A 23,095-nucleotide genomic window follows, 5' to 3' on the forward strand; every position below is an offset into this window, starting at 1 on the left:
TTTGGCTTCCTTTTTTTTTTTTAAATACCAAATATTTATTTTAAATATTATTTTAAATTACTGTAAAACAATATTTAAGACCATGGATTAACATGGATGGAACAACAATCCTTGGCTTACATGAAGTACAAACTCCAATGTATTTTTAAATCACAAAATTCTATCAATATACCTTCTTTTTTTTTGCATATAAACCTTTACTGGAATACATATATATATATATATGTTTAAATATAACAAAAACATATATCACACATATTACATTTATGCTTCTATCTACAATTCTTCCTATAACAAAAAACATTTGTTCAGAAAAGACAAAATTTCAGAGTGATTATCCTATATTTCATGAATTTTTAAATGGAGTGCCATCACATTTTTTTTTAACCTGGCACCATTTTTTTTTAAATTAGCTTCTCAATCATCATCTGGAAAGAAAACATTCTGAGCAACATCATTAAAAACAGCTCTGATAAAGCACGGTCCCTACTACGTATCATAAAGCAGGTAAAAGCTATTTTACATCCACAGAGGTATGATACAGTACTGTCCTACATCTATAATACTAGAGGATACAATTTAAAAGGCATTATTTGAGACTTGATTCTACTTTTCCAGCAGAGGGCCCAAAGGATGGTGTGACACAGCTTTTTAAAGAAACATAATCTAGACAGGATTTCCTTTCACTAGTGGCACAGTTCTAAGGATTTATTCTCTCCATGAATGTCAGCTAAAACCGTTATTAAAAAAATGAAATATCCCTAGAACAAAACCGTATAACCACCGGATTCACATGAAGATGACCTAGTGGAGACAAGCTGGACCTCACCTTACCAACAAGCTATCAAATCTGTTATGTTTAAACAGTGAGACCTCCAAGGAAGGAGATGCCAAGTAGTGCTTCAAAGCTTCGGACCACAATCAAACACAGCATCCTTTTCAACAGAAGCAGAAGGAGCTGAAGAATTTTAATGTCATCAGTTTCCCAAGAGCTGCTGATCTGGAGACAATAGCTGCAGAATCATTGACTAATTGGGAATGTGTTTCAGTCACTGCTACCCCAACACCAGGCATTTGTTCTTCAAAGACCCCTCTTTGATTGAATCTTAAAACATTAATCTCAAACTGGGTGCGATGGTACACACCTTTAGTCCCAGCATTCAGGAGGCAAAGGTAAGTGGATCTCTGAGTTCAAGGCCAGTCTGGTCTACAAAGCAAATTCTAGGACAGCCAGGGCCACATAGAAAAACCCTGTCTTGAAAAACAAAACTAAATTTCGTAAAATTTGAAGATATCAGGACTTAGGTTGGATCAGCAGTACCCATGGTCCCCTGAATAGATCCCAGACTTTTCAAAGCAAACTTGGTTCTGCCCTTTGAGTTAGGAATAGCCAAGTTGAGATCTAGTAAGAAACAGAACTCTCTAGGCTTCAGACACCATTAAACCTTGTGTAGGTCTGTGTAGAGATGCCACCTCTTACCTCTGACTAAACAGGGACTTCTAAAAAAAAGACAACTTAATGCTATTCATTCTTAAAGTAAAAAGAGGGCCAGAGATACAGCTCAGTAGCAGAACACTTGTCTAGTGTGTAGGAGGTCCTGGATTCAATTTTGAAAGCTCAATAGTTGGAAGTATAACCCTGAAAACTCTTTCTGTATCTACTTCCCAAAGCATTTATTATTTAGTTTGCATATGTTGCCTTGACAGCAACAAAATGTTTGAAAATTTATGTTTTAGAATTTACATTTACTTATATCTGTTGTGTGTGTGAGCAAGTATGTGTTCACACAGCTGAAAGGTATGTGCGTGTGACATGGAACTCTCAAGAGTCCATTCTCTCTTCCCACCATGTAGATCCTGGGATCAAACTCAGATCATCATGCTTGGTGGCAACTACTTTACCTTCCTTTACCCACTGAACCACCCTGCCAACCCTTGAACTACTTTTTTTTTTAAATCAATCTACTTCCCTGTCTCGCTTCTTCCCTTCTTCCTTTCTTACCTCCTTCCTTTCTTCCTTTCTTCCCATCTTCCCTCCTTCCTTTCCTACTCCCTTCCCTCTACTGAGAAGTGAACACAGGACCTCACACATGCTAGGCAATTGTGCTTATATCCCCAGCCCTCATATTTTTTATTTTCAGACTTGATCTCTTTAAGTTATCTAGATTGGCCCAGACAGACCTTGAATTTCCATCTTCCGGTCTTGTTCTCTCAAGAAGATGGCTCTTTCTTTTTAAAGTAAGTGGAGGTTTTGTTTGTTTGTTGTTTGTTTGGTTTGGCTTTGGCTTTGACTTTGCTGCTATGGCTTGGCACAGTGATTCACACACCTTCGATCCCATTATTCTGAAACAGAGCTCGGCAGATCCCTGTGTGTTGGAGGTTAGGCTGGTCTACATAGTGAGTTCCAGGCCAGGCAGAGCTACATAGTAAGACTCTGTCCATCTCAAAAATAAAGGAAGTGCTTTAATAATGATTAGTCAGATAGCTATAATTCTGGCCAGATTTACCTAAGCAGCTATATCTCCCCAAACTCCTCACCCCACAAATCCTCCATGCTCATTTCCTGTATAGATTGAAGCTGCATAGGGAAGAGAAGTTTATGAGAGAGCAATGCTTTTGAAATAGCTACTAATGCTTCCTGCCCTACCTCTGCCTGGCTAGTACAGGCCTACACTAGCCAGAAGGATTTCTGATCTATAGGACAGCAGGGGAAGAGTGTAGAGAGCCATCCAGGTGGAAAGGCACATTGGAAGGGGTCAACAACATCAGGTCAGCTAAGAGAGTAGAGTCAGATGGGATTTCCAGGACTCTCAGCACCCAAAACAAGCTTCCTTGTTCTTCCTCACCATGGACTGGGGCCAGAAAGGGACTTAGAAAAGATGTGAATCTTTATTACAGTTTCCTGTGCAGCTGAGTCTGGGCCTGAGACTCATACCCACAAGCCATGAAAACTCAATAACTATGTTATATTGTTTAGTAAAGTTTATAAAGTCCCTCAAGTTGGGACTTTATATAGTTTCCTGTCCTTAATCTCTAAAATCGTGTCATTAGCTATTCTGTGGGGACTAGTCAATGTACTGCCTTTTGCTTCTTGATAAAACATTTTAAGCATCCAAACTTGTTGCGGTTGCCCTGGTGATGTTTGTATTTTGATGTTAATTCTACTTCCTCAAGAGAAGCTGCCCACCATAAGGAGTGGATCACATACTCAGGTGATATCACTGAACCTTCTCCCCATTTTGACTGGTCAAATAAAGACTAGAGCCCATGATTGGGCAGTGGAAGGGAAAGGTGGGACTGAAGGTCTCAGAGAAGGAAGAAGAGAGAGAGGAGAACTGAGGAAGATGAGGTAGAAGGAAGATGGAGTAGAACCACATGGCCTAAAGAAACTGCAAGTCAAAAAGGATCTCATAGCTGGGGAGTAAATTAGTATAGTGATAGATCTGCCCACTCTAGGCATATAGCTTATAAATATATTAACTGGGTTGTGTGGTTTTTTTTTTTTCGGGCTTACTGGGGTAACAAATTACCACAACATAAACTCTCTGTGTAATGATCACTTGTGGAGACACAGTGCTTGAGGAATCATTTCAAATGAACTTGAAACTCTGTACACCCCAGTCCATGTTCCTGTCATAAAGCTAATGTAACCAGGGGCATCTTGCCTTATCTTCAAGAGAGAAGGCCCAGGAGAGGGTGGTCTCAGTATCTACAATGCTCACTTTGTACTGAAAAGCTAATCACCTCACCTCCCTTCTCATTCATCACTATGATGAGCTATATTGACATGAGCGGGCCCAGCTCACGAACCATTAGCCACAGCTCACCTACCATTTTCCCAATTAATTGCAGTAATATTTTCAACATTTTGTTTTTAGAAGGAACAAGTCTACGGCTACTTGAAGAAATATCAACCTTCAAGCACATACAAAGACTAATGTAGGAGCCATGCCGGGAGGTGGCTATGCACACCACCTGCTTTCCTGCATATTGTCAAGTTGCTCTCTAAAGGGCTATGCCAGTTTCCCTCCCATTAACAATGCTCGATTGTTTCTTTTGTCCATTTCCTTGTCAATGCTTTGAACTGGTTTTTATACTTTCCGATACCCTTTTGTGGTTTTAGATATTGTGTTATTTTTAAATCTTATTTACCTGATTACTAGAGAAGGTGGGCATCCTTTTTTGCATTTTTGGTGACAGGTTCAGTATCTTCTGTGAAGAGTTGGTTAGCAGTGTTTGGGTTTTATTTTTTTACTTTTCTCTTTTTCTTTTGCTTTCTTTTTTTCTTCTTTGTTCTTACTGTTTTGTAAGAACTCTTTCTTTTTTAAAAAACTATGGTTGGGAAATATATATTCCACATCCATATTTCTCTTTACTTTTGCTATTTTAATGCATAAACTTTTTTTTAGTCTTGTGAAGACCATCCTGCTGCTGTTTTTGTCTCATTTCCATAACTTAAGAGATAGAGAATACCTTCCATCCAAGAATTTGTCCAAAAGTTCTGCCATTCACATTTATAACTGTAACATTCTTGGAAGTGAGTTATGCACCAGTATGAGGTAGGGTCTGTTGGGATAGAGCTCTTTGAATCTGGCCAGTGACACTGGCCATCATAGAACCTAAATTTACGGTAACAAGGTAAGCAGAGTGATACAGGGAGAGCTAGCTTGTAGTGACTATAATGGGACTGTTGACACCATCATGAAAGGAAGAGGCCATCACCAGAAACTTACTCCAATCTAACTGCACTCCCTCCTGGCCACCAGTTATATATATATATATATATATATATATATATATATATATATATATATATATATTGAAAAGCTGAATGGGGATAGGATAGGACTCATGGGTAAAGCCTTAATGTTTCATTACCCAGATTAAATAAGATCATTCAATGATGCAGCTGCCTGAGTCACCCATACACCTATAAATAAATAACATCAATAAATTCATTGGTTTTCTAAGTTGGACCTGGATGGTATCACTTCTCTGATTTTTCAGTACCCTATTTCTAGAAATTATGCCTTCTTTATATCTCCCCTGTAAAAGTCACACAACAGACTCTCATCTATTCTTGTGAACAGACGACAACAGCATTTTCTTAGTGAGATTTATTTGTTTGTGAAATCATCTCTCCCATAAGATATTCAAAGAAGTATGACATTGAGTTATATATAGACTCTGTGTGATGGTAATTAAAACAACCTGTAATACCTCCTTTATGATCAACATTTTGTATGCATAGTTCTTCGTTCGACAATGAAAATGGTGTGTAATTAGTGAAGGTCCACAAACAAACAAACAAACATATATATTATAATTAGTCAGACTAAAAAAAAAACAAAAAAATTAAAATGATTTCACTTAACACTGTGCCATTCGGAGCTAAGAGAAATGCCCATTTGCCTGAAACCCTAGATGTTCTAGGAACAAACTTTCCAATTCTCCCAATTCTCCCTGGACCCATTTCTGTGGTAGCTTTGAGACAGAATGCCTTGGCCAAAGACTTTGTTTCTCTAATCCCAGGGAAGATACAAACTCAGCAATAGTGTGTTGCTCCAAACTGGTCGTCCAAAGACCTCCCACTGAGAGCTTCATAAACTTACAGCTTGGGTTACTCAGTGAGGTCACCCCATGCAGGTCCTTGGGCAGATGGCCAAGCTTTGATACAAGGCTGTAATCAGATTCCAAAACAAGTATACACACACAGCCTTTTCCTTGTTCCTAGCTTAAACTCGTGATTTATAACGACACGGAAAATCTCCTATGAGGAGTATATCAAGTCAACCCAGTCTAATGCTTCCAAATAATTGTTTCAAGTGTGTTTCAGGGACGCCTCTACATTTTTTAAACCACTATGTAATTTTCTATTACAGGATTAAAAAACAAGTACTCTATGTGTTTTAAATTGAGCATATTTTATAATGAAATACAGAGCTAGAAGCTTAGAGAGAATTCAGTTCAGTTCTAGTGCCCAACCTTGACTGTCCTATTGTCTGTAGCCCTAAAAATATATCTATTTCAGGTTGGCAAGATGGCCTAGCGGGAAAAGATCCTGCCACCTGGTCTGACAACTTGAGTTTGGTCCTCAGGAACTACATGATATAAGGAGAGACTTAATTCCCAAAAGTTGCCTCTGTCTTCCACACACAGCCTGTGGGATGTGTGTGTGTGTGTGTGTGTGTGTGTGTGTGTATCTCCCCACGTTCAAAATAAACAAGTCAATAAGCTAATAAAAATATCAATGCCAAATTAACAACACTGGGAGGATGTGCTTAAGTATCAGCATTTTCCAATGACCCCTGAGTGAATTCATTATACAACTGAGGTTGAGAAACTCAATGGTCAAATTCAAACACATAGCACATTGCGAAATGAGATCCAGAGAGTTTAAGTGACTTTTCATTATGTTTTAAACTTGCCCTATCCTGTAGGGCAGCCATTCACCACATGGTTGCTGTTTAAATTTAAATACAGTAAATAAAATTTAACTTACACATACAATATCTACATGTAGCTAGTGGCTACCATATTGAGCAGAGAAGATACAGAGATATCTATCAAGATAGTCAGTTCTCTTAGCTATCGCTGGGAGAGGTAATTCCATATGTGTTCATAAACACATTTCTGTAAAGCATGGCCATGTATTGTCTTATGCCTCGCTATAGATTTCTATAAGAGCATTAATCAACTTCAAACACATTAAAAGCCATTATTCCACAATGGTTAATAGAGCAAAATATTTTTCAAGCAAGAGTATTTCAATAGTGGCTTGGAGCTCAATGAAACACCTAATACCACAATAACGATGAAAGCTTCATTGGCCAACAGAAATGTCACTCAAATCCATATTGTTCCTGTATCCCTAAACTCATGGATCATAGTCCAAGAACAACTGTTTCCTTGACTGGTGAGCAAAGCTTATTGGAAGAGATGCAAAAGCCACAATTCCCACTGAGTGGCCCATCAGGCCCAAAGCCAGTTCACAAGCATGTCCAGGCACAGCCCTGACCTCAAGAGTGCAAACAGGAAACTGGTAGAGGATAACACATTCTCTTTATGAACCAAAAAGAAGGCACAGTTGGAGAACCAAGAGACACCAAGCTTTTCTCATCCTTAACATAATAGGGTTTATCACGCCCATTGTCATGTTTTCAAAATTATTGAACAGATTTTTTTTTTATCCCTTAAAACATCTTGCCCTCTTAGGGTAAACATGCGTAGGACAGCAGGATTGGTAAAGCCAAGTGTTGGTTCTGGAGAGGTTTTTGTTGAGTTGGTGGTATTTTTGTCACCGAAACTGTCTTTAAAAAAAAAAAAAAAACCAAAAAACAAAAAAAAAAATTTGCTAGCTTTGTTTTTTCAGTTGTGTTATGAAATTGAAATGTAATACCAGCGTTCCTTGTGAATATGTTGTTCCTTGTCATGTGGCTCAGTGTTTCCCATTCCCAAGTGTATTACATCAAGTCATGAGCTACCCAAACCTAGGACGAAACTAGAGGAAGCCAGCAAGCCAACAGCCTAGGAAGCCAATCTTAGAGCGTACAGTGTCCCAAGCATTTCACAGAGATTGCATCATTTAATTCCCACAACTCACGATGAGCTAAGTAGCAATATTCTTTTTTTTTTAAACAGATCCTAAATAGCTTACTTAAGGTCTCCCAGCTAGTAAGTGGTAGACTTGAACTTTGAATCCTGTTGGTCTAGCTTTTTCAAGACAGCAGTTTCCTGTTTGCAACATGGACTTCATAAAAAGGTCGTACTTGATTTTTCAAGGTCAAGATCAGAGGCACAGATACGGACTGACCATCTGGGCGGGGACAAGAAGGCTACCTGGTAACAAGGTGTGGCTGCCGGCTTTGGACAGTTGGAATTCCAAGGTTAGCAAGAGGGCTTTGTCACAAAACTACCTCGTAGCTCTTTTGATACTTTTTGTTCCTCCGGCAACAGCAGTAGTTGCAAAAACCAGACTAAGAAAGAGAAGGGGAGGGCTTGAAACAAAATAGCAGTAGTTGTAGCTGCCCCTTCAGTGGTTATGCAACATTCCCCAGTGTCTGGGCTCTGAGAAGACTTGGGGGAGGTTAAGGTTTCCTGCCCCAAGGCAGGGGGCCCGAGATGGAGAGATATATGCATTAATTAGATCGTTATACAAAACATCACCTTTCTTCAGGCCATATTCTCTCTTCTGTAACCTTTACAAATCTCAGCGTGTTTCCACATTTCATTTCCAAATGCAAACAAGAAACACAGTCAGCTCCAGCATTACCAGCATCCCAGCTAGAGCAAACCAAATTATTTTCTCACCCAGGCAGGCAGTTGGAGGCCCTTATCGGCATTAGAAATGCACTTGGAGTCATTTATAGCCACTCCGTTTCTTTGCTCACTGTACCACAGAGTAATGCAACTTTCCCAAGTAGTCTTGTGTAAAGCCCTTTGAACTGGCCTGTCTCCCTTTACAAAGCCTGAACGATTTTATTTTTTTAACAGTTAGGCTTGGGTGGGGCTGAAGACCTGACTCCAGCTGTTGAAAGTGCTTGCAGGGTGACAGGTCTCAGTTCTCAGCACACACATTAGGTGGCTTACGACTTGCTCTATCTCCAGCTCTGGGGGTTCTGACTCCTGGCCTCTAGAGGCACCCATACACATGTACACATGCATGCATGCATACATACATACACACAGACAGACAGACAGACAAATACATCAATAAAAAGAAAATAAACTTGAAGAAATTATGCTTTCGGAGGAGCTTGAGATTCACCTCAGATCTGAGCTCCAAAACATGTCTGCATAACTTTCCACGTCTCCTCTACTATCAACATCCCATAAAAGTCTGTTTATTGCGAATGATATGCTAGCATAAGTCCAGTCATTGGTGGTGTCGTAGATCCCATGGGGCTAGACAAATGTGCAGTGAGTGACACGAAGCCACCATTGTAACATCGTTCAATTAGTTATCTTTACATAGTATTGGCTTGAGTTTCCTGCTCACGATTTTAAAATACACTTTATTTCCCAGTTCTAGATTCAAATCAAAACCAAGCAGAGACTACCGAGTCACGCACAAACCCTTTCTTCACACACACTCCGCCTCCCCTATGGTTAGCATCCTACGCTGGAGTCCATTGCCTAAAATCAGTGACCTGTCACTGGCAAATCACTGTCATGAAAAGCCCACAGTTTATGACAGAGACCAGTCTCCGTGGTGTACATTCTCTGGGCTTTGAACAGATGTCTAATGGACTATATCCACCATTATAATATGATGAGAATCATTTGGCTGCCCTAAAATCTTCTGGGCTTTATCTATTTACCTTTTGCTCCTATTCTGGCCACCACTGAATAGTTTGTGGTCCGTCCTCACAGCCGGACTTTTTCCGGCACATCAGAAAGTTGAGATCGCGTAGATCACAGCTTTTCAGACGACTTCTATCTTGTAGTGCTTGTAATGCACGCTTGAGATTTCATAACATTTTATGCTTCGTAGTGCTCCCCCCCCCCCCCCCCCCAGAGACAAGGTCTCCTGGATACTAGGTTTGCTTAAGCTCAGTGTTCAAGGATGCCATTGAATTTGGGATCCTTTCACCTCCGTCTATAAATGCTGAGATTACATGCACAATGGGTTTTATGTGGAGGTGGGGATTGAAGCCAGGACGTTCTGCATTCTAGGCAAGTACTCTTCTGAGAGAGTTCTCTCCCAGACAGCTCCTTTGCCGACATTGTCTGGATGCATCACAGTCTATCCATCCATCTACTGAGGAACATTTTTGGTAAAGGCTATCGTAAACTTTTGTGTGCAAAACTTCATAAGGTACATATATTATCGGTTCGTTTGGTAACATATGAGTTTGATTGTTGGGTCATCTGCCCATAATTTTTAGACCTATTTAGGCTAGGTATATACCATTTACATTTTTGATGAAATTCTGTTGTGTACGTTCAAACTCATGGCTGATTATGACTTAGTCTGTTGTATGTTTTCTAGCACAGAATGTGAATGCGTGGGTAATTTATAAAGGTCAGAGTTCTTTCACAGTTCGTGGAGACTGGGATGTCTAAGTTGAAGTCACTGGTAGACTATTTCATCTCTGGTTCCAATATGGTACCTTATAGCTGTATCCTCCAGAAGAGAGGAAAACTGTCCTTACATAGGAGAAAAGACGAACGAAGAGCCCCTTAAATCTGTTCATGAGGGCAAAGTGCTCAGAACCTAAACACCTCCCAAAGGGCTACCTTCCCAAAAAGCTACTGTCCCGTGGATTAAGCTGCCAACACAAATTGTTTGGAGGAGATAAATACATACAAACCAGAGCAGGTACTGTATGTATACTCAGTCCTCAGAGTCCCTGCTTGGTTTTGCTGGATAATTCATGGCTTGTCTCATTGTTTGTGGAAAGCTAAGAGACTGTGAATTCACTACCAGTGTCTTTGTGCTCCGTCTGACAGTGACTGACAGCAGACAAGGTTGGGGCTCTGAGACACTCCTCAGGCAGCCAGCCCAAGAGCCAGAAATCTGCAGTTGCCTAGGCAACAGATGAAGTGTCCTGTCATGGGCTGAAACGCTCCATGTCTCTTCATTTGTGAAAAGTCTGTTTTAATGCTCTCAATCTGCCTGCAGCAGAAATATATGCCAGGAAGGGGACCCTCAGGATTGGGTTTCCTTTTTCTGATTTTGAAATACAGATTTAAAACTCATAGTAGGAGGTGAAAAGCCCACAGACACACACACACACACACACACTATTATCAGGCACAAATTCTCTAACGCAGCCAGAATCCAGTTTTGAGAGTCCAGACAATTCCATTTAGACAGCAGCAATAGTTTCAGATCATCACAGAAAGAACTCAGTGATCTTTTTTCAAACACTCTCTACACTAAATTCTCACATTTTTAAATTCTCACACAGAGCATTTTGAATAGGTGAAAAATTACAATATCCTTAGTAATAACATATTTGGCAGCACCCACCGTATCTTAATCCTTGAAAGAATTCAACGCACCTCCAAATACAACCTTGCTCTGGTCTAAATTACTTAGGAAGTTCCCCCAACCCTTGCCTGGACAATAGGCATTCTCTTCTTCTCAACCTCCTCTAATTGATGCTTCTGTTGGAGCCCAAAGGGCTGCAATTTCCTTGATTGTCTCTCCCTCAGAATTCCCCTAGACTACTGCTTATCCCAAAAGCCTAAATTTCTGCCTGTGCCAGCTACAGGTATGTAAATAACACTTAAGCTTCCTTCCTCCCTTTGAAGAGTTAAGTGCCGAGTCCCTGACAAACATCCGCTGGGTTTTATTTTAGAACTGAGAGAGTAACTGGATTCCCTAAAGCAACAAGCTTCCCCTGCATCTATTCTACGTTGAAACCATTGTGGTGGCCACCACCCAAGTGGGATGACATACCGGGGCAGGGAGGATTTAACTGGAAGACAGAGGAGAACATTTGGTACTAAGTGGATCTAGCAGTTAGACCCTGACCTGGTACCCTTTGGTTGCAAGAGAAAAAAATATAAAGACCCAAAAGGACAGAGCTTAGGTGGCTTCTGCTTTGCCATAGCAGAAGATGGTAGTAGGTCTAGTGTTGTTAAGAGTAACATCGGAGGTGTCCCAGTTGCAATGAACAGGCTGACATGAGGCAGGTGTGATGTCCTGAGAAACATGTGGCTGTATCTGGGGCAGCCTCTGCTCACTGGATCACCTCCCTCCCATCTTGGTCTGAGGTAAGCGTGCTATCTCTTTTGTTCGGGGTTTTAAACACACTCTTGTCTCTAGGAAGGATTCAGGGTCCTAGAGAAATAAACTCTCAGAAAAAGGGTCAAGATTCAAGGGAGAGGAAATGCTAGACTTACCAATGAAAGCACCACAAAGTAACACTCACCATTTAGACTCAGAGACGTCAAGAGAGCCAGGGTGAAAAGAAAATCAAGAAAGGCAGTTTCTGTCTCCCTACAAAAGAATGGCCCAGAGACCTTGGGGTAGCCCTTAGGGAGTATTAAACTGACTGACTGTTACTTGGGCAGACATGAGCTGCTGGCAGACCAACTGAGTTGATGAGGTAGGCTTTTACTTAACACAAAGCTGTGACGGAGAAATCAAATGCATCAGAAGACCAGGCAGAAAATAAAACAGTGCTGTTGGATTGCGTACGTAGAATATTAGCAGTATCCGCAAATGATGGGTTTGAATTTAAGAGCACCAACCTTGCCGATCAAAACTTTCCCTCAGGCCATATAGTTGTTGCCTGTCCATACAGGACAGGGAAAAGAACCTCTCTTTCTAAGATATAGATTCGCCATCAAGAGATACTTTATCTGTTAGAAAAGAACTGGTCTGAAAAGCAGAAGTCGTGCAGACAAGAACTGCCAATGCTAAGACTGAGAGGCAGCTGGGTGACTGATGGCTCGGCTACTTTAAAATTCCAGAAGGCGGAAGGGTTTGCCTGCTTAGAGGGTCCATGAAAATCAGGGCACACCGAGACTTGTCATAGGTGGTAGTAATTGCTCCAAAGTCATGGAAATAAGTCATTCAGCCTATCAGATCGATCAGTGGACTTCCGGTTCTTCCACCATGGTGACTTCAAAAAATCAATGCACAATTATTGTACATGCAATAACCCAAGTCTTGTATCTATATCTTTTAAAATATCATGTAGCTTTTAACTTTGAAGGGACAGCTTTAAGGAACTTGCATGTGTTTATTCCCTATGCTATATACTTATATCTTTATGTAAATAAGTGAGACCTTGAAAGTAGGCATAAGATACATGATATGTAAAGATTCTATGAATACAAAATCATTTTCTGTCAGGTGCCAGAGCTCTGAAATGTAGACACTGGGAAGCACAAGTCTTGTAAAATGAATCTAGCTGGATGATTTTGTGGGTTTGTATGTATTGTATATGTCTTTAGAGGTGGGGGACTATAACACTCATAATTATGTCCTATCTAGTACTTGGCAAACTACATGCCAACAGTAGCTGAATTGGTCAACAGTTCTGCCTGGGGAATAGTGTGCCAGGCCCAGGCTGTGTTGAACTCCTTGGCACCAAGGGCATTCCTATGGCTAGGAGCCTTGGGTATTCCTGAATTAATGTTAACCCAGACAAGGGGAAGATGGCAATCTCGCTCGCTGCAAACAGCATTAAAGTCGGCCGGATCGTTTAGAGATTGAGTTGCACACATTCCTCAAAATCTTAGAGTGTAACCCTTTCCCAGATACATATTTTAGGGGGAGAAAATTAAATTTCAAATAGCTTCTTCAAGATGGCTAGTTGCTCCATATCATTATAGGGTTGACATTGAAACCCTCACTCTTAGAGTGAAACAAACAAACCCATGGCATTTTCACTTGAGAAGAAAATACGTTGCTTTGATGAGCCCTGTAGATACTGTCCAGGGGACTTAATGTTTTTTTGTTCTTTCTTTTCTTTCTTTCTTTTTTTTTTTAAATGATCAGGTTCTTACAGGTTTGGTAAGTGAGAAAACCAAGTTACACACCTCTGATAACATCTGTTTGCTTAACCTAATACATAAGGCATCATGGGAACTCTGTTAGGACATATCTCCCCCATGCCAGATAACCCCAAATACTTGGCAGCTTCCCTGAATACCACATCAGCAAACCAGGAAGTGAAATACCAGAAAAATCTCTTCAAAACCTCACCACTCCACATAAGAGCAATCTTCCCATACTAGCTAGAACCTTCTCCTCTTTAGTCCATCTGCCGAGCTCCCAGAAGCCAGCCTGCTAGGAAGCCTCTCTCACCTGGGTTTCGTGTATGAATTGGAACAGGCTTCTCAAGACTCCATTAAGCGGGCTTTTTGTTTATCATCGTCATTGTCATTGTCATTGTCATCGTCGTAGTCTTCATCATCATCACCACCACCATCGTGTCTCTAACCCACAAATTGCACATCGGCAGTAAGAGATGGTCCACAGTAAGCCTACAAATGTTTCAATTCTCTAAACATCATGGCTTTTTTTTTCTGCAAGAAAAACCCTGAGCTGAGGAGAGAAAATGAAAGCTCAATTAGCTAAAGAAGAGGAAAATCTTTGGAAGACAAGGAAGAGCTGAGGATGTGCAGACCAAGTACTGATGACAAGGGATCCATAAATAAGACAACAAAGAAAAGTTTTAGAGATAGACATCTTAACATCTTAATTACATTTGTCTTCTATGTACACACACATGCGACATGGTGACAACTTGGACGACTTGGTTCTCTCCACCACATGGCACATGGGGCCCGGGTATTGAATTTAGGTCATCAGGCCTGGTGCTGTCTTTACCCACTGAGCCATTTTGCTGGCCTGAAAGAGGACCTTAAAAGTCCACCTTCATTCACTTTTATTGTTTTCAGTGTGATTTTTTTTTTCTAAATAAGGCTCTTAGATTATCTGTGGTGACCCTGTTAGCACACATCTCACCATTCAATAGCCTCAAATAGTTGGTTCTCCTTTGTTGCACATAAGAACAGTAAATTAGAAAGGAACATATCAGAAAAATCTCTTCAAAACCATTTATATGTGATTATATATATTACACATTACATATTATATATTATATAAGTTACATAGAGATAAGGGGACAGATAGAGAAACACAGAGACTATTCTACTTGAGATCTAGTTGAAGGAGTTGATGTGTCTGTAAATTTGAATTTCATGATCTCTATGGATCCAAGTCAGAGAACAGTCATCATCAAATGTACTCAACTTCTAAGAATGGTACCCTTCCTGCTTGAGACAGCATTCCTGTATTCACCATGTTGAATAGAAAAATAGGTTACAAGATCTTTTGTAACTAAGTCTGGTCTTAGATCAGCTCCAATTTAACGGGAAAAGAGACGGCTCAATAACTGGAAATACCTAGAGGTGGGAGCAACCCTGGGATCAGGCGAGTGACCTAGATTTTCAAATTTCACTAAGTGCATTTTTGTCACACCAAGACAGAGAGAATGGGGGATAAAGGCAGACTAGGAAGCCCTTGGGAGGGTGTCTCCATCCAGACACCTATACAGCGGACCTTACATTTTGGAACCAGGAGTCTGTGGAAGGCCTGAACTGCTAGTGCCAGTGTTGCCCAGGAAGTTCAGGCCATGGCAGCCATGCCTGGAGCACGGCACACTCCTGTAGCAGCGTTAACTTAGCTTTGCTGAGGCCAGTATGAGTGAAAGGGCTCTTCTGGATATTTCCTCCTAAAGATGGAAGATGTATGCTCTGGTCACTGATATTGCCTCTCCATACAGGGGTGCAGATAAAAAAGTGGGTGAACACTTCTGTCTTCCCATCCTGTTGCAAGACTTTTCCTTTCCAATTGAAGTGATTTCCATGACACACACTTTGAGATCTAGTGTTCTCTCTCTCTCTCTCTCTCCCTCCCTCTCTCTCCTTAAAAGAAAACCAAGGAGTATTTTTAGGAGATCTGGAGTATGTGGCTGGATAGTTCATAGGCCTTAGGGGACAATCTGCTACTATTATTCTGCTAAATGGACATACCAACTAATGACTCCTAATGACTTATTGCTATGTCCATAGTACAGCGGCCACTCAGCCCTCATTAGAGACTCTTCCTTTTGCAATAGTTAGTAGAGACCTACAACTGGCCAGCATTCAGGGAATAAGAGACTACAGGCTATTCAGCCCTTTGGCATGTCTGTATCACATGTCTCCCCTCAATGCTCAGAAACTATGCACAAGAGGAGGCAGAAAGATTGCAAGAGCCAGAGGCTGGGAATCCCTTCAAGGAGATAGTGTTTCCAAACACAGCAGGGCCGTTGTACATATGAACTCATGGTTGTAACTGGATGTACAGGACCTGAGCGAGCTCAAGCCAGATAAAAACTCTGTGCGTGGAAGGGGTGAGGGAAGACAATGTCTCACCCTGAGCAGAGGACTTATTGGCATTTGATTACTTCTGGGAGAGGGAAAGTCAGTTTTCGTCAGTGGTGTGGCACTACAGTGACCATACTCTGCGGCAGGCCCCACTCACAGGAGGAGTTGGGCAACTAAACCGGGCTTAACTTTGTTTTAAAGTGAGAGACAAAGAGTTGGGGAGGTAGGGAGGTGGGAAAATATCTGGGAGGGGTTAGAGGAGAGAATGTATATGATCAAAACACATTGTGTAAAATCCTCAAAGAACTAATGAAAAATATTTTTTAAAATGAGAACATTTTAAAGATTATTGCATATCTGGGGAAAATTAGAAAGTGACCATGGATCTTAGATTTATATACCAGGCTGATCACTGAAACATGAAGTGCACAATCATTTTGCAAAACCAACAAATAAAACAAAAAAACAAGTAATAGTAAAAAGATACCTAGATTGAAACAAAATGACGAAGTGTACAAAAATGACTGAAATGGGAAAAGATCATCAGAATTAGGATGTGTGAAGCTGCTGGAGGAGGTTACCTGGCTAGATGATAGAAAAAGAATAAGGAAAGATCATCGAATCTAAAATTTGCCTTTTTAATATTAATAACATTAGTAGATATTCACATACACTGAAAAATGGAGAAACTCAAACTACCAAAATCAGAAAGGGAACAGATTTTTCTGCTGAGGCTATGGAACTTACAATAACTTTAAGAGTACTGTTTACAGTACTGAGTGGGCCATAGGCTCTAAGGGGGCACCAACTACTATTATTCTGCTGAACAGACATTGTGTTGCACTGCTCCCCAAACACTTACCTTTATACACATAGATGAGTGCAGCTCTCGGCCTTCATTAGAGAACCTTCATTTAGAAGTAGAGGCTAACAATACAGAAGCCTAGTCGAAGCACAGAGAATAAAAGACTACGAGGTGGTTACCCTTAAGAAGGACATCTATATCCCACTTCCTTCCTCTAAGGGTCAAGGATCATCATAGAAAAGGGGCTGGAAAGATTGTGAGACTGAGAGTTAGTGGAGGACCGCTATGAAATGGTCTTTTCTGACATGATAGAGATGTTATGTGTATAACTCACAGCAGCTGTGACTACATGCACATGCAGGACGTAAACGGGATCAAACTGCATGAAATTTTATCACAGTTGGGGTAGGACCTCATGAAGTCTTACCAATGGCTGAGGAGCTGTTGGTGAATGCTGGGGGAGGCAGGATTAGTTTGTTTAGATGTGGTCCCCGATAGACTGTCCATGTACCAGGGCATAGTCCTTCATCCATGCACATACTGAAAACACTACACGTTCTCAGTGGGATTTAAGAGAGTGCATGGGCCAGACACAGTGCGGCACATCTTTAATCTCAGCCCTCAGGAGGTAGGGGCAGGCATACCTCTGAGTCTGAGACCAGCTTAGTCTACACAGCAAGTCCTAGGCCTACATAGAGGCCTGGGCCTACATAGTCCTAGGCTTAGAACTACTTAGAAAGAACCGGTTTCAAAACACAAAATACTCAAACACCAATATTGAAAGAGAGTTCAAGACATTGGTAGGAAGAAGCAGAGGCAAAGGGTGGTGAGAACAGTTGGAGGGAGGAAGTAGAGATGATTTTGATGAAAAAAAATTATATTCACGTATGAAATTCCCCAAAACTAAGTTTACAAAATGGAAAGTTTAAGTACACCTATAGCTAGTAAGCATAATGAGTGAGTAATAAATTCATCTCTCAACAAAGAAAGCACCAGAGCTTATGGGATTACTGATATTTTTCTACTCGATAATTAGAAAGCTAATAGCAAGCAAAGAACACTTTCTCACTCATTCTATGAGTTTAGTTGTCTTAATTATTTTTTTTTGTTGTTGAGATGGTAAGACACCATGACCAATGCAATTTATAAAAGAAAAGTTTAATTTGGGGCTTACAGTTACAGAGGATGAGAGTCCATGACCATCACAGCAGAAGAACATGGCAATAGGCAGACAGGATTCTCAGATTTAGGAACTGAGAACTCACATCTTGATCCACAAGCAAGGAAGACAGGATTAATGGGACTGGTATGTGTTTTTGAAACCTCAAACCCTTTCCCAGTGACACATGTTCTCCAAAAAGCCACACCTCCTAGTCCTTCTTAAGGAGTCCCATCAACTGCAGCCAAGTATTTAAATATATAAGCCCGGAGAGCCATTCTCATTCAAGCCACCATACTAGTGTTACACAGAGACCAATGCCTGACAAAGGGACAGCAAAAAAGAAAACTACCGACCAGTGGGCCATATGAACAATAATGCAAAAAACAATTGACAAAACATTAGCAAAACAATATCAGCTGCATATTGAAGGATGCATACACTGGCGGATTTTATTTCTCAAATGTAAGGCTCACTCAAAATACAAAACTTTAACAATGCAACATGGGACAGTAACAATATAGAGACGAAGAAGAGAATTTGACAAAATTAAACCCCCTTTCGTAGCTGAGAACACACAGCAAACTATGACTAAGAAAACTATTTCAACAAAGTAAAAGGCACATGTGAAAACCTACAGCAAACATCCCACTCGATGGTGAAAGACAGAACTCTGGCTGAGATCTGGGATAAGGCAAGGATGCCTCTCCTTAACACTTCTCTTCACGATCACTCTGGAAGTTCTAATCAGAGTCACAAGAAAAATAATCAAAGGCATTGAAGTTGGAAAAAAAAGTATCTATTCACAAATGGCTCAATAGTGTAACTATAGTTATAAATAGTCTATACATATTTTCAAAAAATCTAATAAATCTGTGGTGGTTTGAATGAGAATGGCTCTCCTATAGGCTCATGTATTTGAAAACTTGGTCTCAGTTCTTGGGACTCTTTGGGAAGGACCAAGAGGTGTGGCCTTGTTGGAGAACATGTGTCACTGCCATAGGGTTTTGATGTTTCAAAAGCCCACAGCATTCCCATTTACCTCTATCTGCCTTGCTTTTGGATCAAGATAGGAGCTCTCGGCTACTGCTCCAGCACCATGCCTGCTTACCTGCTACCATGATCCCTGCTGTGATGGCTGGGGATTCTCACCCTCTGTAACTATAAGCCCCAAATGATCTCTTTCGTTAGTTGCCTTGGTCATGGTGTCTTATCATAGTAAAAAAAAGTTACTAAGATAAAAATGAATAAATGAACCCAACAAAGTTAGAATAGTTAAAGTTAGATATTCTGCAAAAGGATCCACAGACTCGGGGCATACGAATATCAGTGACCTTTCTATATGTTGATAACAAACACATTGAGAAAGAAAACAGTGTCTGGGCCTTAGAGAAGAGTGACCTGGATCCAAGCCCTGGCTCTGATGTTGGGTAGTATGTAATCTGTGGAGAATAGCTGAGCCAGCTAGTCAATTTCTTCCTCTCCTCTCCTCTCCTCTCCCCTCCTCCTTTCCCCTTCTCTCCCCCTCCCCTCTGTATGTGTATGAAGTACATGCACACATGTGTATATGTTCATAAGCCAGAGTAGGTGTTCAGTTCTATCACCCTCAGCTTATTCCTCTGAGTCAGTCTCACTGAACCTGAGAATACATGGCTGGCAGCCAGCAAGCCAGAAAGAGCCTCCTCTCCCTGCCCAGCACAGTGCTGGATTACAACAATGCCCACAGCCAACCCAGCTTTTTAGGTGGATGCTGGGATCCACACTCAGATTCTAAGGCTTGTGCAGCAACTGCTGTTACAGTCACCCTCTCCTAAAGTCAGTTTCTTCATTTCAAAAATTGGTGTCTATTCATAGTCCCAAACTGTAAATAATTTAAATGCCAATTATCTCATGTAGGGAAAGACAAAAGCTGGTGTATTCTCAGATTAGAAGACTTTTTTTTAAGCAATGAAAAGGAATTATCTACCAACAAGTGCTATAAAATGCAAAAAAGAGTCATAGGCAAGAGATCATTGGACATAAGCTATATAATTCCATGTATATGAAATATCTAGAAAGGGCACATTTAGAGCTGAAAATTAAATTGTTGACTGTGTAGGCTTAAGAGTAGAAATGAGAGATAGCTGTAAATAGATATGAGGAAGTAAAAACGATCTAAACCAGGTCACCTCGTGCTGATGAAGGAAAAAATTCATCAATAGAACATTATAATACTAAACATATATATATATATATCAAATACAGACACACCCAAATTCATAAAAAAATATTAAATGTAAAGCTACAGATTAACTCCAACACAGAAATAGTAGATTATGTTAACGCTCCACACTCACCAACTAACTGGTCATCCCAACAACGAAGCATTTGAATTAAGTGATGTCATAGATCAAGTAAGTCTAACAGACATATAGAGAACGTTACATGCAAACACTGTAGAATACACATTCTTCTCTGTAGCACATAGAGCTTTCTCTAAAGTTAGTCATTAAGGCATAGAACAAGTGTTAGTAAACATAGGAAGAGAAGTGATTTCTCAAGTTCTGACAACAATGGAATAAAACTACAAACCAACAGCAAGAGAAATTATAGAATATCAGCATACCCGAGAGACTGAACATTAGCGAATGATTAATGGGTCACTGAAGAAATCAAGAAGGAAATTAAAATACTTTCTAGAACTGGATGAAAATGAAGACCCAGCATGCAAAGCCTACAGAAGATGATGAAAGCAGCCCTAAGAGGGCTATTTATAGCTCTATTTATAGTGCCTACAGTAATCTCAATAGATGCGGATAAAGCTTTTAACAATATCCAACATCTCTTCATTATAAAAGCCCTGAAGAAACTGGGAGTTGAGGAATATGTATGAGCATAATAAAGGCTATATGTAGCTAACTGTACAAAGTGGAGAAAAGCCAAAAGCATTTCCACTAAAACTAGGAACAAGAGAAGGTTAGTCCTCTTCCACAGTCTAGTCAATAGGGCCGACATCTTAGCTAGAACAACGGACATGAGAAGAAAGGCTAAGAAACACAAATAGGAAAGAAAGAAGCCAAAGCGTCTGTTTCCAAAGGATGTGATTCTGTATACAAGACCTTGACAACTGCACTGGAAAATTAGAAGGGATAAGTAATTTCAGCCAAGGGGCAGGATTTAAAGCAATCATACACATACCAGTAACCTTTCTATATACTGATAACAAACACAGCAAAAAAGAAATCAGGAGAAAACTTCTCATTCACAGTTTCCAAGGGGGAAAGCCTTATAATAAGTCTAACCAAGGAAGTGAAAGATCCCTCTAACAAATACCTTAAACCCTTGGAAGAAACTGAAGCAGACACTAGATGATGAGAAGACATCCTATCCTTATGGATTGGAGGAATTAATGTTGTAACAATGGCTGTCCTACAAAAAAGCAATCAACAGGCTCAGTACAAGCCGATCAAGTTTACAGTGCTATTCTTCACACAAACAGAGAAACATTAAAATTCATTTGGAAGCACAAAAGACATTGGAAGGGGAGGATAAAGGTATTACATATGTTATATTACAGAGGCATAATAGTAACAAGAAGAGACATGCTTATCAGTGAGACACAACAAAAGATACTGGCGTAAAACCACACACGTACAGCTACCTCACTCTTTTTATAAAGTTGGCACTCATGCACACAGAGAGAGGGCGGGGGAGGAAAGGACATTGTAGAGAAAAGACTGCTGCTGGAAAAAAAATGGATTCTAGATTCCTTCAATCTAATTTCATAAGGTCAACCCTACATGGACCAAAGAAATTGACATAAGACCTGAAACTCCCAAATTTTTACAGGAAAAAGAAAAAAAAATACTTCACAATATACCATAGGCAAGAACTTTCATAATAGGACTCAAATCAACCAGGCCAACAATGGACAAATGGGACTTGATGAGATTTAAGAGATTATATGAGTAGGGAGACAATCTAAAAAACTGGGAAAAATCTTTGATTGTTAGACATCTAACATAAGAATAATGTCTAGGATATATATCAGGCAGCCCAATAGAAGGGATGATAAAAGGATCAGACAGTTCTCAAAACATGAAGTACCATCACCCAATAAACACACACACACACACACACACACACACACACACACACACACACACACACACACACACACACATTCAATCTCATTGGCATCTGAATCCGTTTATTCCCAGCCACGATGCCTGAAAGAGAAATGCTGATAAACCCATGCATTAAAGAGAACTCATATGTGTTGCTGGTGGGAATAAACAAGTCTAGCCAATATGGAAATCAGCTAAAGGTTTCTTTTTTAAAAAAAAATCTAAAAATAGTTTCTTCTTCTCTCTACCATCAAGTGCCTTATACCTGGTCTGGCTTCTTGCCATGTCTTCTCATGAGACTTTCAGAATCTAGCAATTCCTGGCCCAGAAACAAAAGCGAAACCATCCTACTTCTCAATGGATTCCGGTGAAAACTGGTAACAAAATCTGGTACAACTCCAAGGGAAGACACTGTAGGAAAATGAAGCTGGGCCTGTAAGGATTCACACAATGGGAAGACCGAGGGTTTAAACTGAATTATGGTCACCTATCAGCCCACCAGACGGAGTTTAAGATTTTTAACCTGGAGACTTGCTCGTGTCCAAATTGGAGGCATGGTTTGTCCAGTAATAAAATGTAGAACCTTTGCAAAAAAAAAGTCTAAAAATAGATCTTCCACATGACCAACCTATACCACAACTTCATATTTGCTCAGAAGACTCCAAGCCCACGTGTCACAGACATACTTGCACACCCGTGCTTATTGTAGCAGTATTTACAATATCTAATTATGGAACCAACCCATAATTAGGATAAGGAGAATGTAGTATCTATGTATAATACTACTACCGTATAATGCTATTATACTATCTTATAATATAGTAATATGTATAATGGGCTCTTCTTTGCCATAAAATGCAGTCATGCCATTTGCAGGTGAATGGATGGAACTGGGGACAATCATATTAAAAGAATTAAGCTGGTTGTGAGGAGAAAAGTATCATGTGTCTCACTTTTATATAGTTACATGAACTATGTATTATATAAAATGAAAATAGAAGCGGGAATGAAAAGGGGAAAAGAATGAGAAAAAGGATGGCAGGAAGACATGGATTAACGTGCAATACATACTTGCAAAAATATTTTTAATTTTTTTATTATGTTTTATTTGTTTAAGGGTGGTGTCCTAGCACATACAGAGGTCAGGGGACAGCTTTAGGGAAATGACTCTTTTCTTCTTCCACATGG

The 23,095-nt window shown here is 40.2% G+C and overlaps 1 long non-coding RNA gene across 4 annotated transcripts in view; it reads right to left on the bottom strand.

Annotated features, from left to right (window-relative positions):
- LOC120100714 (uncharacterized) overlaps window positions 1-23,095 on the bottom strand; it is a 71,610-nt gene that overhangs the window by 30,791 nt on the left and 17,724 nt on the right. Inside the window, exon 3 of one of the 4 annotated variants that reach the window (XR_010064097.1) lies at window positions 1-23,095. This exon is cut by the window's right edge and continues 11,146 nt beyond it. The exons of the other annotated variants lie outside the window; for them this stretch is intronic. This is a non-coding gene — a long non-coding RNA (uncharacterized LOC120100714). 4 annotated transcript variants of the gene reach the window in all.

Source organism: Rattus norvegicus, chromosome 2 (genome assembly GCF_036323735.1).
Source record: "Rattus norvegicus strain BN/NHsdMcwi chromosome 2, GRCr8, whole genome shotgun sequence".
Lineage (NCBI taxonomy): Eukaryota > Metazoa > Chordata > Mammalia > Rodentia > Muridae > Rattus > Rattus norvegicus.